Below are 13,326 nucleotides of genomic sequence, written 5' to 3' on the forward strand. Positions count from 1 at the left end.
GGTCATGGCAGGGAGAGTACGTTTGTGTCTGTGTGTCCATATGCAGAGTGAGTAGACTGCGTGCCCATCTGTGTGTCTGCTTGCATGTCTGTGTGTGCACGTGTCTGTGTTCATAGCAGGAAGGAGAGTGTGTTTGTGTCCGTGTGCAGAGTGAATGAGTAGAGTGTGCACCCAGCTGCGTGTGTGTGCACGCGTGTATGTGTGTCTGTGTGTGCATGCATGGGCAACTAGTGCCGCCTTAGTCAGGGGGGCAACATGCCCCCCACTACGACCAATCCTACTGACCAGAGAGCAGGTCCCCCTTGCAGCTGATCACTGCAGCTGCTTCCGGGAGTGGCCGCAGCCGCTTCTGGGAGCAGCTGCAGCAATCAGCTGGCACTTGCAAGAGGGCATCAGCACTCCCGCCTGCCGCCCCACCCATCGCCTAAGTGGCAAGCACGGCCAGATGGGGTGCGCTGGCACTCTCAGGGGGTTCACCCCCTATGTGTCGCCACTGTGTGTATGCATGTGTGTGTCTGTGCATGCGTGTGTGCGCGTCTGTGTTCATGGCAGGAGTGCGTGTTTGTCTCTGTGTCCACGTGCAGAAAAGGAGTGAATAAAGTGTACACCTGTGTGTGTGTGTGTGTGTGCGCGCGCGCGCATTAGTGCATGTGGGTGTGCATGCATGTGTCTGTGTTCATGGCAGGGAGAGTGTGTTTGTGTCTGTATCCAGGTACAGAGTGAGTGAGTGCGCACCCATCTGCGTGTGCACGTGCGTGTCTGTGTGTGTGTGCATGTGCATGCACTTGGGCATATGCATGTGACTGTTCATGGCAGGAGGGAGAATGTGGTTGTGTCTGTGTCCATGTGCAGAGAGTGAGTAGAGTGCATGCCCATCAGAGCGTGTGCATGTGTGTCTGTGTATGCGTGCATGTGTCGCATGTGCATGCGTGAGTGTGTGTGAATGTGTCTGTGTTCATGGCAGGAGGGAGAGTGTGTTTGTCTCTGTACATCCATGTGCACAGAGTGAGTGAGTAGTGTGCACCCATTTGCATGTGTGTGTGTGTGTGTGTGTGTGTGTGTGTGTGTGTGTGTGTGAGTGTCTGTGCGCGTGTGCCTGTGTTCCTGGCAGGGAGAGTATGTTTGCATCTGTGTCCATGTATAGAGAGTGACTGAGAGTAGCGTGCGCCCATCTATGTGCACACTTGTGTGTGTGCGCCTGTGTGTGTATGTTTGGCCATAGCGGGATGGGGGGGCAGGGAGCAGAGACAAAAAGCAGGCATGTGCCCCCCACCCCCCAAATGGCAGGGTACCCCGCAGCCTTCCCCTCCAGCACCAGGAAGGGAAGGGGCCCTACCCCTCTCCCCCCGCCCAACCCAGCCCCTGTTGCCTTCAATTTTGTGTTTGCCCAAGGCCCCAGCACACATTAATCCACCTCTGGGCACAGGCCTGGATGCAGAGCAGTGGAGGGGGGTTGCATAACTCGTTCTAGATAAATTCTGACAGGATTATGTCATTCCCAATTGAGATACATTAAATTTTCGGGGTTTTCTGCAGTTATGTTCTAAACCTGAATATTTCACTGTTTGTTTGTTTTTTAAATTTACTTTTAATATTGTTTAAAATCATTCCAGTTCCCCTATTGTCTATTTCAGACTGAATATATAGGGGAAAAAAGTTTTAACTACTTTGGTTAAATAAGTGTTGAACTTCTGTGTTATTTCTGAATTGCTGAATGTCTGAGCAGATTTTATGTTAGATCTGTTTCCTTTTTATCAACAGCTGAAAGCATTGGGCTCCAATACTGTCAGGGTCCCCAGTGATAAGTATGGTATTATTCCAAAAGCCTTGAAAGACATTCTTTTCAAGTAGAGACCAGAAAATGGAAGAAAACCCAAGTTCCTTTACATTATTCCAAATGGCAGCAACCCTGCTGGAATCTCACTGAGCACTGATGGCAAAAAAAAGAGATATACCAGGTATTTAGCAGCAAAATAGGACACAGAATACTTTAGCATAAATAATTTAGAAAATATAAAATAATATTTAAGTATAGTGAATCATCATGTTTTCTGAAGATAAAATGTTGATTCTGTTAGGAAAAAAACCCCAAAACACCCCTATATCGGGTCTCTTGTCACTGCTGGCTTCTTATATGATTCTTTTTATAGTCCAGAGGTGTAATATGTAAAATGACTGCTCCAGTATTTACCCTATTCTGTTGCTTACACTTGCACTATTTCTTCTCAGCCCATGTGCTAAAATACCATTAAAATAATTATTGAAAATAATTGCTTGCCAGTTTTCGAGAAATGATCTTTTTCGATTTTTCTTTAGCTAGCAAGAGAGTATGATTTCCTTACAATAGAAGATGATCCATATTATTTTCTTCAGTTTGTAAAGGTAAATATTCACTTCTGGTTATTGGTGTCAGTGTTACATATACTCTTTAACAAGCAGAAATAAACTTGGATCGGTCCTCATTTAAACAAAAATATTTAGATTACTTCTGAAACCAGTCTTGAGCATGTTGGAACATTCTTACATTTAAATGGATCTTGGCAGATAGAACGCTTCCTAGGCTGTTGTGGTGAGCATGTTTGTTATTACCCTGAAATAGAATAGTTTTCTGATAGCATACTGTTAGGTTAACAATAATTTGGATTATTAAGAAGTATTAGCTTTACAGCTGAATACAAGGCATGACCTGTGGCCTAGCAATGCAGCTGACCACAAGGCAGAATGATAGCTAAGCCTTTGCTTGTGTCAAGTAATCATTTTAACTGTATTAAGCATTTTCTGAGTTAAAAAGTGGATCTGTGTCTGTGTGCTGAAAAATCAGCTACAGCAAGAAGTAAGATAAGACAGGGAAGCCATTGTTCTGGGTGCAGTGGTTGTGTCCTTGAGAAGTATCTACTACTGTGTAAGGTTTTGCTAACATATTATAATGTTACTGTCACTTAACTTTTAGCTTTTAAAAAGTGATAGTTCAGCTTAATAGAAATATGCTGTTACAAAGATTTGTAAAGCACCGCCCAAATATTGCTTTTTTGTTAACCCTGTAAGTCTTGCCTTATTGTAATAAGTATAAAAGATCGCCTCACCCTTTGCGGGGGGCATTTTGCCTTTTGCTTGCATTATGGTCTTTGCTCGAGCAAATAAACAGCTGTCTGTCTTTACCCGTGTTGTCTGTCTATCAAATTACAGCTAGACAATGAACCCCAGGGAGTTTTCTCCCACCACACTGTCATGATTGTACAATTATATTATCTCTTCAGAGTTCAAACAGAGATAAAAGCTGTTAAGTTTATACAGATATAAATGAAACATGTCCTGACAAGGGATGAAGGCCCCAGCTGACACACCTTAATCTTTCATTAGCATGGCATAAAATTTGGGCAGATGCCTACATGGATATATCAAAAATGTCCCACACATTTACAATCTGGGTATCATGCTCCTTCTAGTACTTGTGAGCTATATCATGTTAGAATATATAGGAATGCAGCTGCAACACAAATATAAAAAACCCTGGCATACACCTGGTTATTAGAACTGCTTAAGTGTGTACATCCAAGTTTTTAGTTGTAAAGTAAATATAAATGGATACTGAGTCATCTCACAATGCCATAGCAGTTCCCATGGTTAACAAAGATTTAGTCTGATTCATCTTGTGTCTCTAGAGGGGGTGCATCTACATGAGACACTTACTGTGGAGTTGCCTAATAAGCTCCACAGTAAAGCATTTCTGTCCACACATGCAGAGCTATTTGGCCACAGTAAACTAATTAACTCAGCTGTAAGTTAGTACTGCCCAATGCAAATACTATCCTACGGCACAGTTATTTACTCCACTACAATGCACATGTAGGTGCTGACCAGGGCTGGCTGGTGCATGAAGGTGCTACAGTGCGGGGCTGCCTGCCAGCCAGCCCTATACTGGAGCACCCTCATGCCCCAGCCAGCTCCTCCGCAGCACATTGAGCCAGGGAGAAGTACCTCTGAGCTAGCAGGCTCACCACCTGGGCCCCCTTGTGAGCCAGGGTTGTGCTACCCCAATGTGTTGCAATGTGTTGCTCAATGTGTTGCACTCCTGGGTCCACATGTACGTGATGCACCCAGGAGCATTTACACCTTAAAGAGATATGCTCCACCCACTACTGGTTCTATTCAAACAAGACAGTGGTTGTATGGCCAACTGCTCAGTTGTTTCTACATAGACATTTAGTACTTGCTTAACCAAACACTAAATGACTGCGCAGTAACCAGCATTACTGCACAGTCCCATCCCCGCACAGTTATGTTTAGACTCTACGGTGCAATAGCAATGAGCTGCACTGTAGTGTCTTGTATAGATGTACCAGTGTTGAGAAGAATGGCTAACATATATTCATTTATGCTCATGACCTGCCACCTTGTGGAGAACCTATGCCACTGCAGAAACTAGCTTGGTATAGTGCCTAGTCTTCCTAAATCACAATGAACCCATCCCAGAAGAGTGACACAAAGGCCCCTGGCATACACTGAACTTATGTCATGATTAACCAGTTAATCACTTCTTGAGTTGTTACCTGGCCACACATCAATGCAATTAATGGCATGATAAAACAAGGAAAAAGCTACACAATTATTACACTAAAAAATTATAATAATTGTGGGGCTTGCTCCTATCATACCATTAATTGAATGTGCGGCCAGGCTGGAACTCCTAGCTGCAGGGTGCCCCCTTGAAGCAAGAAGCCTGGATCAGCTGGTGGCTCTCAGGGGTACATGTCACACCCCAGAAGCTGGGAGCCTGAATCAGCTGCTGGGGATCCCAGCCACATGAACTTGCTACTTACCAGTGTAGAGGGAGCCTGGGTTGGTGAACCCGGGCTCCCCCTGTACTGGCAATATGGCATGATAGAATATGATGCTTGATCCTACAATCACACCTCCTGTCATGCACATGTGGCATGTCAGGAAGCATGATTGTGGGGATCAGGCATTAGATCCCAACATGCCTTTACTTGCACATCTGCCAGAAGCCAAAGGGAAAGAAGTACTCAGTCCCACAAAGCCAGCCATAACCCACTGCATAGCAACTTGACTTGCTGACAGAAGTGAATGAGTGATGTTCTGTTTTCTTAGTGCCATAATAAGCTATATTTTACATTTGAAGACTAAGGCACCAACGTTTCTCTCAGTGGATGTTGACAGCCAAGTGTTCAGGTCCGACTCTTTTTCGAAAATTATTTCTGCTGGGTAAGTCTGGATTCAAAATAATCCATTCTGGGTGCATCTACATGTGACATTTACTGCAGAGATGACTAATTAGCTCTGCAGTAAAACGTTACTGTCTACATGCGTAGTGCTATTAGGATGGAGTAAACTAATTAACTCTGCCGAGAATAATACTGCCAGACACAAGTACTATCCTACGCCAGAGTTATTTACTCTGTTGCAATGCACATGTAGATGCTGATGGGGTTGGCTGGGGCATGCAAGTGTTTCAGCCTAGGGACTGCCTGCGAACTAGCCCCACACTGGAGCACCCTCATGCCCCAGCCAGTCCCTCCGCAGAACACTGAGCCGGGTCAGAGCGGTCGTGGGCTTGCAGGCTAACCCCTAGGACCTCCTGCCAGTAGGGGCTGCTCCACCCTGGCTCAACATGCTGTGGTCCCAGAGGCACATGAAAATATAGTGACTGGGAGCAATAAACTCCAGCGTAAACTGTGCCAAAGTTTATTCAGCTACATTAATTTCATGTGTAGATGCACCCACTATTATTACTAAAGTCTAAAACATTTTTCAGAGACGCATAATGCCCTGATTAAAAATATGCCCTTTTACATTTATTGCTGACACCAAAATATTGCACTCTGTAAAACATACTTTTGGTTCTGTCACAAAGGGTATGAACAGAAGCACACATCGTGAGAAGAGCGAAGAGACTTAACCATGGTATTTCTGAAACCAATGTAACCGTTTCCTCCGTCTGCTCCAAACTAACAGCAAATGAATTTATTTCCCCAGATTTCTACCAGGTTATAATATTGCATTTTAGCTTCACTTACAGAAGGTTAGGAGACAAAACAGTTAAACTGGATTCAGCTGATGTCTACTCTTAAGACGTAAGTCCCCTCTCCCCCATTTACAGCAGCATACTTGTACTTCTTTTCATACCCAAAGTTCAGGATACAGAACAAAAGTACACTACAGCTGATGTTCCCAACCATCAGGCCACAAAGGGTTGGCTGCTGGGTCGCAGCATAAGCTGTAACCAGCTCCTGGTGGTAGCGGCTCGGCCCTCGCTCGGCCCTCGCTCGCTGGCTTCTCAGGTGCGCTTGTCAAGTGTGTTCCACCCCCGGCCACATTCCACACCTATCCCTGCCCAGTTCTATGGGCCCTCACTCCCACCTGGCACTGCTGCCAGTCCATAGTAAAAAAAAAAAAAAAGGTTGGGAACCACTGCACTACAGTGTACCTGCCTAGCACACTATTATTTAGATTCTGTTTACCAAGAACACCTATAAGGGAACTTTTTTCTTGGGGGGTAGATACAAACATTCAGGGAAGTTAGGGAAGTTAAAAATGGCCACCCGATCTAAGGTACATTGGGATGGGGAAGGTAGTAGAGGTAATCATTCAAGCAAAATCATTCAAGCAGTGTGACATCATCAACTGACTGCCACAGTCATTCACAATCTAGGAAGGCAAACAAGATCTATGGGAGGGTGAATGGGGAAGATAGGGGGGCAAGTGAGTTCCACAGGGAGGGATTAGGGTCAAGAGGGGTCTGCAGGGGAGGGTTGATGGGGACTGGGAGAGTTTGGAGGAATCAGAGAGGCAAGTGGGGTTAACAAGGGGCTTAGTAGAATTGGGGTAAGCTAGCAAGGTCCACAGGGGAGGTTGGTGGGGTCTGGGAGGGTTTGGTGGAATCAGGGTGGCTAGCAGTTCCATGGGAGGGGGGAGCTTGAGGGAATCAGAGGGCTCTCTCCCTGGGACCAGAGGCTACTTTTAGCCCCCTGACTCCCCCAACCCCTGATGAACAACCCCCCTTGCAGCAAACTTACCACCCCATCCTGTCTGCCCCATCCCCACCCTGACTTGCTTTGATTGGCTCCCAGCACCAGAAGCAGCTTACAGGATGGGGGCTGGCTGGTCCATGAGAGGTGCTGTCCATTTGGGCTGGGACAAGGGGCTGAGGGGCTAAAAATAGCCCAATGCCAGTGCGGCAGGTAGGAAAAGCGCAGCCTTGTGCTGTGGCCACCAGCTAGGCTTTCCCAGCCCCAGAGCTGCACTCTGAGCAGTACAAAAGTTCAATTAGATAAGTCTTGCCAGGCCTGAACTAAGTTAGACTGCCTTGGAGGTACAGTTAACTTTGAGTTAACTTCTAACTACAGTTAGATCCGCCATTTTTAGACCATACACAGTATGTACAGTTCACATTTAGATCCCTAGTTAGGTCAATCTAAGTGTAATATCCACAGCTGGGCAAACTAGGGGTGCAGACAGAAGTGCAACTTCCAACTGTAATTCAGAACGATTTTTGCAAAGCCTTCTGAATTACAATGTTACCTCCAACCAAACAGAAGTTCACTGGTCATGGCTATAGATTGCTTTCTGGGGCCAGATCAGGCAAAATTGTCACTTCTGTCTGCACCCTAAATTCAATTGGGTAGCCATTTTTAACACAATTTAACCTCCCCCTAACCTCCCTAAATGTTTGTACCTAGCCTTGCAGTCGCAGTGCAAAAGCCTATGGAGCAGCTTTGAAAGTGATTTCAGAAGTTTTCCTTAAGTGCTACTTTTATCCTTCTTTTTCTATTCAAATTCCTTGTGACAGTAAGACAAGGTTCTTTGGGTGAATCTGATATCTTTTATTAGACCAACTTAAATAGTTGGAAAACAATTTTTAAGCAAGCTTTCGGGTTCAAAAACCCTTCGTCAGGCTAAGGAAGTTTCAGCAGTTGGTGTGTGCTCTTCCTGGATGGAATGAAAAATAAAAAAGCCAGAGGCTGGGTTGGTATGCATACAAGACAGGCAGTCAGTGAAAATGTAGACTGAGGAGTCAATGGGTGAGAGACAGGCTGGGGGGAGGGGAGACGGAGAACGGGGATGAAAGTGGAGAGATACCTGGGGAGTCAGATGTCAGGCAGGTTATAATGTGTCATAAATCCAATGTCTATATTTAGTCCATGATTTTTAGTATCCAGGAGGTTGATGAAGTGGAGTTCATAGGCTCGTCTCTGGGGAGTGTTTTGTGACAGTAAAGCACTTTTCCTTCTTTTATCAGCTGCAAATGGTTTGCAGTGAGCATCCCATTACTGATTAAATGCCACAAAAATCTACTGCTCGGAGATTCCATTGGAATCTGCCACAGAACAAAAGGGGTTTTTCTTATCAGTTACTCTGTGCATATTTCAAGTAGACCTTATCCTAATCCATTAATTTGTATTATTCTATTCTAATTGCATTCATGTGACACAATTTCTTTTGTATTAAATTTAATCACGTGTGTTTCATGAGTACATGAAACTAAGGCAGAGATGCTTTCCACAATACATACAGAGAAAAGGCACAATTTGATTCATGCAAAAAGCAATGTATCCCAGAATTACTGAGCCATCAGGTTTCACAGTGAAAAATACTAATCAAAGAAAACAATAATGAAGAAACCCTATGACAAACATTGGAGGTTTATAAATATTTGAATTATTGCTTTTTCTTTTCATCTAGGTTAAGATTAGGCTTTTTGACAGGCCCCAAGCCTCTTATTGACAGGACTGTTCTACATATGCAAGTTTCAACAATACACACCAGCACTTTCACACAGGCAAGTGATTTGGACCTTTTACAAACTAATGGTTTGATCCTGCCTTGGAACAGCTGGGCATCCCAACACTGTCCAGAAACATGCAAATAAGCCTACTCAGTATGGTTTTCTAGAACCCATGCATTTACGATCTGGGTATCATGCTCTGTACAGTTTTGAACAAAGAGTGGGTAAACACAAGGCACAGAATTGTATAGAATCACTGCAGGAACTCTCAAAGAAGTCTGAAGGTTTTCAAGACTGCATCCTTGGAGGCTTTCAAAACCTGACTAGACAAAGCTTTAGCTGGGATGATCTAGTTAGGAATGATCCTGCTTTGAGCAGGGGGTTGGACTAAATGACCTCCTGAGCTCCCTTCCAACCCTAATTTTCTATGACTCTATGATTCAGGCTATGCTATTAACTTCCATCTCTCAGATCCTCCACTTCTTCAAAAATGGGGGCAAAAGGGCTTGCTTGAGCATACAGACAGGTAATACTTTACTGTAGACTTTGTTTCTTTTCATTTTGAACCTGAGTTGTCCACAAGCTTTCCTATGTTACCATGGACCTCAAACAAGTCACTTGAACACCTATGTAGCAGTTAACTCATACATAAAAAGGGATATTATTGGTCACTATACTTTTGAAGTCCATGGGGAAAATGCTCTCTAAGACAGAAGGGTTGATGTTAATAAAATCTGTATTTACTTCCCCAAACTATATTAAATTTCAGTGAATGACTGAGACCGCTCCACAAAAGGAAGGAAATTCAGAATTTTATCTGACTAACCCTTAATACCTTTTCCTGATATATTGCACCTTTCTTTCCAAGAGTCACTTTTTAAGCAAAAAAATTTTGCTAGCAGAAGAGAATACTGTGCTTTTTGGGTCTTCTCTAATTCCAGCTGAAGGAAAGAACTGCATTGGTTTCAGTGTGCTCCTGTACCTATAACAGAAAGCTGTTCCCTTATACCAAAGCTATGTTACTACAGGCTGGTGCTCTGTTTACTGTAAATATATCTGCCATAGTTATTTTTTCACTTTAGAAAATCCATTTTTTAAAACATCTCTCTCTCTATGGTTTTCATATTACCTTTATGCCATTCCATTTCTCACCTATATTTTTCCACTGAGCTGTTTCTCTCTCTAATATTAGTCTCTGCCCTACATACAATGGGTAATAAATAATGCCCAAGTCAAAGTTTCAAACCCAATGACTGAGAGGCTGCAGAGGTAAGCATTACGAGTTTTCCATCCCATTTTGGTTAGTTTTGGGGGTGTTTTTTAACCCTACATTAAAAATTGAAAAGGAAAAATGACACTGCTAAGTTGACTTATCAAGAGTAGCACTTAACATTGATTTCCAATGAAACGGTGACAGGGCATGATGTACAGAATAGTATTTAACGATAACTGTGTGACTGACTCATACCCCACTGCTCTTTAAAATTACTTGCATTGATTTTTTGCTTCCAGAATGGTGAAATTCTACAGGGCCCAGTGAGATACAATGCTTGCTGCAGCAGACAAATAGTTAAAAGGTCAGTGAATCAATATACACCCATAAGCCTCTACTTAAATGGTGCTCCTACATATGCAGATAGCCAAAGGACAGTGCAGATTAAGGGACTAAATATTATTATGGTTTCAGAGAGGGGATTTTTTCCCCAAAAAGCTTCTCTGCATGTGGAAGCTGAATCACTTTAACTATAGGTGAAAAGCTGCACTGATAAGGTTAATCTAAATAAACTTTTTTGTGTGCTCTGAACTGGTTTAATTTGTCTTGCATCAGATTAGCTCATCCCAAATACATAACTGTGGGGATAATAAGGATGAGGAGGAAACTATTCATAAGAAAATTCTTCTGGAACAAAGGTGTGATATATACGGCAACTTGTATGATTTGGCCTGCTTTTTTAGCCATTCACTCATCTTTCATGACTAGTCATACTCCTGGTTACAGCTTGTTCTACTTAAAGAGGTACCCTCTTTCTGACAGACGCCAAGTTGAGGAAGGAGTTTGACAGGTGAACTAAAAAGGAGTGGGCCAAAGGCTCTAAATTAAGGGAAGGTTCCCCTCCAGAGACATGCCCACATTTGCATGCAGCAATAAGCAATATAACTGTGAAGATTAATCTTTGCATATGTACAAAGTGCCTTTTTCTAAGATGAGCATCAGGCACAGTCATGCTGCACACACCAGGCAATACAATGAGGTATGGAGGACTGTATCAAGTTCCCAGGGATAGCAAAAGAAAAGAAAGCTTGATAACTGGTAAATTGAGACCTATCAAAAGGGAGGAAGGTAATTATAAACTTGTAGTGTGTAGGAAGTATGGGCGACTGGTGTCTCCTGAGTCCGGGGGGGGAGTGGGGGGCACTTGCCCCCCCTGACTGGACAGTCAGCAACTGGGGTCGGTCCCCAACGGCCAATCCTGCCAACGGGGGGAAGAAAGGTGTCCCCCGTGGTGACCGATCCTGCTGACCCACAACTGGCAGCAATGTGCCACTGGCACTTCCAGGCGCACCGCTAGCACTTCCGGATCGATGGGATCAGCCACAGGGTGAACGCTTCTCCTGCTGCACTTCCCGGCCAGCACTGTCAGTGGGGCACCAGCGCTCTCACCTTCCCTGCCGCCCAGGAATGCTAGCTGAAAGGGGGTGCACGTGCACCCCCTACACATCATCACTACGAAGAATTTCAGGAATCAGGTAGATTATGGTGTGTCATAAAATCAACACTGATGTTCAGCCTTTAGATCCTAGTGTTCAGACAGCTTAGGAATTCTTGTCCCCAAACTCACCTTTTAAAAGTGTTTGTTGCCTTGGGCATGAGAATAGCAAGGTAAGAAAGGGAGTCGTGGTTCTGTGAAAAGATGTGCTCCTACTAGCATAGGTGTGTTTTTGTCTTTTATGTTATTTTTTGTGAGAGTCCATTCTGGAGTGTAGTTCCTGTTTAGTTTCACCCATGTAGTTACCATAAGAGTATTTGGTGCACTGAATATTTCATATTTTGAGAAAAGTATTATAAGATTTATGGAGCCTGATGGATTTCTTGTAGTATCAGTGGAGATGTGTCAACAGGTTAATCATCTATCATTAAGGCAAGGTTGTGTCCCATTTGATGTCTGTTGAACAGTGGGCAGTTTGCTTCTGATGATGAGTTGGGCAAATACTTTAAGCATTGCTGCTATCTGGGAACAGTCTAATAGGACCGTAAAACTGTGAATGACCCTGGCAGTCAGTTGATGATTGTATATTGGCAAATTCTCAGATATGTCTTCCCTTCCAACAAGGCCATCTTATGTGGACAGAACATACCACATAAACTGCATAGCTTTTATTATCCAAATTCCCATCTCTGACATACACTTGATGAGCATGGCCACCCGTCCATGTCATCAGATTACTAACAGCTAGAAGCTCACAATACCTCAGTCTCCTGTAGTAACTATTCACACGCATAGAACAAGAGAGGTTTGTTCATCTTATTAGTTACTTTGGTATACACTGCTTATGTGATATTGAGCATGTGTGAACAAGTACATCTGAAGCCCAATGTCACTAGGGACCAGTTGGTTTGACTTCCAGGCTACTGACGGTTCTGTGCACCAGAATTAACAGCTTCAGTTTCACTTTCATCGTAAGTAGCACAGTAAAGTTAACCAATCGCTGTGCTGTTATAACTGAACTAATCATTGGTGAATCCATCATCACCTTCAGGGACCTGCTGAATCTAAACTCTTACTACCAAAGCTAACCACTCCCATTGACTTGTATCTAAATTCTTTTTCATTAATGTACTGAGTGGCTTCTTTTCCTTTCGAGAAAAAAAGGCTCATCTTTCTGGTACAATCAAGATTTTAGATCAATGCAAAATCCAGTCCCATTTAAGCTGCACACAGTCTGATCCCAACGAAAGGCAGGGAACAGTAATTGCTTGAAAGCTGAGCTTTTCATGTAAATCAGTGCCATAAAAGGGATGACACATAGATTTCATAGACATTAGGGCTGGAAGGGACCTCGGAAGATCAAGTCCAGCCCCCTGCCCAAAGGGCAGGAAGTCAGCTGGGGTCATAAGATCCCAGCAAGATAAGCATCCAGTTTGCTCTTGAAGGTGTTCAATGTAGGCACTTGAACCACCTCCAGTGGTAGGCTGTTCCAGACCTTGGGGGCTCGGACAGTAAAGAAACTCTTCCTTATGTCCAGCCTGAAACGGTCTTGCAGTAGTTTATGACCATTCGACCTAGTCGTCATCCCTTGGGGTGCTCTGGTGAACAAACATTCCCCCAGATACTGGTGGTCACCCCTGATAAACTTATAGGTGGCCATCAGATCACCCCTGAGCCTGTGCTTTTCCAGGCTAAAAAGCCCCAGGGCTCTCAGCCTGTCATCGTAGGGTCTGCTTCCCTGACCTCTGATCATGCGCGTGGCTCTTCTCTGGACTCTCTCAAGCTTCTCCACATCCTTTTTGAATTGTGGAGCCCAAAACTGGACGCAGTACTCCAGCTGTGGCCTCACTAAGGCCGAGTACAGGGGGAGAATGA

At 44.0% G+C, this 13,326-nt stretch overlaps 1 pseudogene; it reads left to right on the plus strand.

Annotated features, from left to right (window-relative positions):
- LOC102384040 overlaps positions 1-13,326 on the plus strand; it is a 31,101-nt pseudogene that overhangs the window by 9,184 nt on the left and 8,591 nt on the right.

This window comes from Alligator sinensis, unplaced genomic scaffold (assembly GCF_000455745.1).
Source record: "Alligator sinensis unplaced genomic scaffold, ASM45574v1 scaffold512_2, whole genome shotgun sequence".
In the NCBI taxonomy this organism is placed as follows: Eukaryota; Metazoa; Chordata; order Crocodylia; family Alligatoridae; genus Alligator; species Alligator sinensis.